Source organism: Hemitrygon akajei, chromosome 10 (genome assembly GCF_048418815.1).
Source record: "Hemitrygon akajei chromosome 10, sHemAka1.3, whole genome shotgun sequence".
In the NCBI taxonomy this organism is placed as follows: Eukaryota; Metazoa; Chordata; class Chondrichthyes; order Myliobatiformes; family Dasyatidae; genus Hemitrygon; species Hemitrygon akajei.
Window position 1 is genome coordinate 97222824 of NC_133133.1, and position 4926 is coordinate 97227749.

At 48.4% G+C, this 4926-nt stretch overlaps 1 long non-coding RNA gene across 1 annotated transcript; it reads left to right on the forward strand.

The window, feature by feature from the left end:
* Positions 1 to 539: 539 nt before the first annotated feature.
* LOC140734100 (uncharacterized) lies at positions 540 to 925 on the forward strand. Its single transcript, XR_012100471.1, has 2 exons — positions 540 to 675; positions 835 to 925. It is a non-coding gene; the product is annotated as an uncharacterized lncRNA (long non-coding RNA).
* Positions 926 to 4926: the final 4001 nt, after the last annotated feature.

Here is a 4926-nt window from a genome sequence, read left to right on the forward strand (position 1 = left end):
TATATAAAGGTTTATTTACTAACTGTAATGGATTTTAATACCTTCTTCAGGATGCCAAGGCATGATAGACATTTGCAATCTGAAAGGCCTGGTGTTTCTATTAACTATTTTCCATTCACTCAGTTCACAAACTGAGTCCAGATGAAGGGTCTCCATAGATGCTGCCTAATCTGCTGAGTGCCCCTAATTTTTCTTTTGCTCCAGATTCCAACATATGTAGTCTCTTGTGGCTTGTTACAAGTAGAGAACTGTTTTCTTTGAAATGTACAAGCTGAGAAGTAATCTTTTTGAGCTTTATAAAGTTATGAGAGTTATAGATAGGGTAAATAGTCATCGCTTTTGTTCTTCCAGGTTAGGGGACTCTAAATCTACAGGACAGAGTGATATTTTAATAAACTTTTGTAATGGTTTCTCTGTAATGTTAACTGATGAGGTAATGGTTTCTCTGTATCAGCGATGTTTGGGTTATAACTACAGATAACGGGTGGCTATCCAATGGGAGAGATGTTATTCTTTCTTGTATGTCTGGGAGCTGGGGTTTTCGCAGGTTTTCGGTTGAGGAGAGTGAAGAGGAAGGACGTGCATGGAGAGCGCTGGTAGACCACCGGATGGCGTATACTGGAATCCGAGGGTCCAAGGGTCGGCAGAGGTCGTTTGTGAAGGAATACCTGTTATGTGAGCTCCAACATATATTGAGACTTTAACTGTGGGCCCTTTTATTTTTGTTGTTTATTTTCACACTAACCCTATTTTTGAATCAAGATTCATAAAGTTTATCATTGGATTGTATATGGTGTACTGTTCTGATATTTTGCATTGTGGGTTTGTGAACAGGAGTACATTACACAGCATCCACCCAAACTTGAACACCTTGTCTAGCGGGGCCGAAAGCTGATTCTCCTAGATGAACATGAGGGCGAGCCTGGTGAGTTACACTTTTATATGGTATCTGCTCAGCCAATGACAGTCCAGAGAGGGAGAGGCTAGACAAACTTTCATTTTCACTGGACTGTCAAAAGCTGAGGGAATGCCATATAAAGTTAATTGAGAACAACTGTTTTTGGGCAAGTCCACATGTGCCATGTGGAGGGTGTTTAAAGACAAACTGTATAGAGTACAGTAACCACAAAGTACACTGCAGATGCTGTGGTCAAATCAAGGTGTAGCACCTACGCTTGCAGGGATAAGTGCCAGGTGGGAGATCTGTGGGGAGGGACGTGTGGACCAGGCAGTCACGGAGGGAACAATCCCTGCAAAAAGCAGAGAGGGGTAGAGAGGGAAAGATGTCCTTAGTGGTGGGGTCCTGTTGAAGGTGGCAGAGTTTCGGAGGATAATATGCTGAATCCGGAGGCTGGTGGGGTGATAGGTGAGGACAAGGGGGACACGGTCCCTGTTGTGGTGACGGGAGGATGGGGTGAGGGCTGAAGTGCGGGAAATGGAGGAGATGTGGGTGAGGGCATCATTGATGACGGCAGAAGGGAAACCACGATTCTTAAAGAAAGAGGACATTTGGGATGTCCTGGAATGGAAAGCCTCATCCTTGGAGCAGATGTGGCAGAGGCGGAGGAACTGGGAATAGGGAATAGAATTTTTGCATTTGGCAGGGTGGGAAGAGGTATAATCAAGGTAGTTATGGGAGTTTATAGAAGATGTCAGTGGACAGTCCATCTCCAGAGATGGACCAAGTGAATTTGAGGGCTGGGTGAAAGTTAGAGGCAAAGTCGATGAAATTGACGAGCTCAGCATGGGTGCAGGAAGCAGCACCAGTGTAGTTATCAATGTATCGAAGGAAAAGTTGGGGAGCAGTACCAGTATAGATTTGGAGCATAGACTGTTCCACATAACCCACGAAGAGGCAGGCATAGCTAGGGCCCATGCGAGTGCCCATAGCTACATCCTTGATCTGGAGAAAGTGGGAAGAGCCGAAAGAGAAGTTATTAAGTGTGAGTACCAGTTCCGCCAACCTGAGGTGTGTGGTGGTGTTGGGGAACTGGTGAGGTCTATTGTCCAGAAAGTAGTGGACAATTGAGGCCTTCTTGATGGGGAATTAAAGTGTATAAGGATTGGACATCCATTGTGAAAATGAAGCGGTCGGGACCGGGGAACTGGAAGTTATTGAAGAGATGGAGGGCATGGGATGTATCCCTGATGTAGCTAGGGAGGGACTGAACTATGGGTGACAAAATGGAGTCGAGGTAGGCAGATACAAGTTCAGTGGGACAGGAGCAGGCTGAAACTATAGGCCTACCTGGACAGTCAGGCTTATGGATCTTGGGGAGGAGGTAAAAGTGAGCAGTGCGGGGTGTGGGAATAATGAGTTTTTTGGCTGAGGATGGAAGGTCTCCGGAGTTGATAAGGGCAGTGATGGTACGGGAGACAATGGTTTGATGTTTTTTGGTTGGGTCCTGTTCCAGGGGTAAGTAAGAGGAGGTGTCAGAGAGCTGCCGTTTGGCCTCACTGAGGTAGAGGTCCGTCTGCACGACCACTACGGCACCACCTTTGTCTGCGGGTTTGATGGTGAGGTTAGGATTAGTGCGGAGAGAGTGGAGGGCAGTGCGTTCGGAGGGAGTGAGGTTGGAACAGGAGAGAGGAGTGGTGAAGTTGAGACGGTTGATGTCTCAGTGACAGTTGGAGATGGAAAGATCGAGTGCAGGTTGAAGGCCCGGTGCAGGTGTCCAGGAGGAAGAGGAGGATTGAAGACGGGAGAAGGGGTCATCAATAGGGGGAGGGGAATCCTTGTTGAAGTAGTAGGCTCAGAGACGTAGGCGATGGAAGAAGAGTTCAGCGTCATGCCGGGCACAGAACTCACTGTGGTGTGGACGGAGGGGGACAAACGTGAGGCCCTTGCTGAGCACAGAACACTCTGCCTCAGAGAGGGGAAGGTCAGAGGGGATGGTGAAGCCGTGGCAAGGGTTGGGGCTGGGGTCAGAGGTGGGTAAAGAGTGGGAGGTCTCAGGAGGGAGAGGGGAGTTGGGATGTTCAGGGAGAGCGGGCTGAGGGGAGGATGAGAGATCATAGGAATGGAGGGGAGATGAGGGGTGGAGGGAGGGTTGGGAGTCGCGGAGAGAATAGGGGGTAGTAGAGGAATAAGACGAGCGATAGGACCCAGCGGCAGTAAGAGCAGTCCCGGTCTGGATTGGGTCACGATCTCGGTTCGAGCTGGATCTAGAGCTAATCCCCTTTGAATCGGTGAGACCCGACGCAGATTGGGGGACCGCTTCATCGAGTAGCTATGTTCCGTCCACCACAACAGACAAGATCTCCCGGTTGCCACTCACTTCAACTCTCCCACTCATTCCCATTCGGATATGTCCATACATGGCCTCCTCTACTGCCATGATGAGGCCAAACTTTGGTTGGAGGAACAACATCTCATATCCCGTCTGGGTAGTCTCTAGCCCCTTGGTATGAACATCGAATTCTCCAACTTCCGGTAATTCCCTCCCTCTCCCTTCCCCATCCCACCTTCACTCTGTCTCCTCTCCTAGCTGCCTATCACCTCTCATGACTCTGCCTTCTTCTACTAGACAAGTATATGGAGAATTTTAAGGTGAGGGGTTATATGGGAGGAAGGGTTTAAGGGTCGGCACAACATTGAACATTGTGGGCCGAAGGGCCTGTACTGTGCTGTACTGTTCTATGTTCTATGTTCTACTGATAGGTATCTGAGTAGCCAGGGCATCAAAGGTTATGGTGAGAAGGTGGAGGAGGGGGACTAAATGGAAGAATGGATCAGCTCATGATAAAATGGCAGAGCAGACTCGATGGGCCAAATGGCTGACTTCTGCTCCTTTGTCTTACGATCTTATGGTCTTACACCTTGGTAGGTCAAACACAGAGACAGTACAAGATTCTTAATAGTGTTGATGAGCAGGGGGGTCTTGGGGTCCAAGTTCTTAGCTCCCTGAAAGTCACCACACAGATTGATGATGTGGTTAAGAAGGCACATGATGTGTTTACCTTTATGAGTTGAGACACTGAGTTCAAAGTTCATGAAGAGGCATGCAGCTTTATAAAACCCTAGTTAGGACACATCTGGAGTATCACATACAGTTTTGGTCACCCCACTATAGGAAGGCTTCTGAGAGAGTGCAGAAAAGGTTTACCAGGATGCTGCCTGGTTTAGAGTGCATGTGCTATAACAGGTGGTTGGACAAACTTGGGTTGTTGTCTCCGGAACCACAGAGGCTGAGGGGAGATCTGAAAGAGGTTTGTACAGTAAGATTTTGAAAGGCATACATATAGTAGACAGGGAGTATCTTTTTCTCAGAGTTGAAATGTCTGGTACATTTAAGGCAAGAGGGGATAAGTTCAAAGGTGATGTGGGGGCAGGTTTTTTTTACACAGAGTAGTGCTTGTCTGGATAACAAGGCACTTATCCTTGTAAGCGGAACAAGTGCTACACTTGCCCTTACACTTCCTCCCTCACCACCATTCAGGGCCCCAGACAGTCCTTCCAGGTGAGGCAACACTTCACCTGTGAGTCGGCTGGTGTGGTATACTGCGTCCGGTGCTCCCGGTGTGGCCTTTTATATATTGGCGAGACCCGACGCAGACTGGGAGACCGTTTCGTGGAACACCTATGCTCGGTCTGCCAGAAAAAGCAGGATCTCCCAGTGGCCACACATTTTAATTCCACATCCCATTCCCATTCTGATATGTCTATCCATGGCCTCCTCTACTGAATGAATGAATCCAAACTCAGATTGGAGGAACAACACCTTATATACCAGCTGGGTAGCCTCCAACCTGATGGCATGAACTTTGACTTCTCTAACTTCCGTTAATGCACCTCCTCCCCTTCTTACCCCATCCCTGACATATTTAGTTGTTTGCCTGTTCTCCATCTCCCTCTGGTGCTTACCCCCCCCTTCCTTCTCCCAAGGCCTCCCGTCCCATGATCCTTTCCCTTCTCCAGCTCTGTAT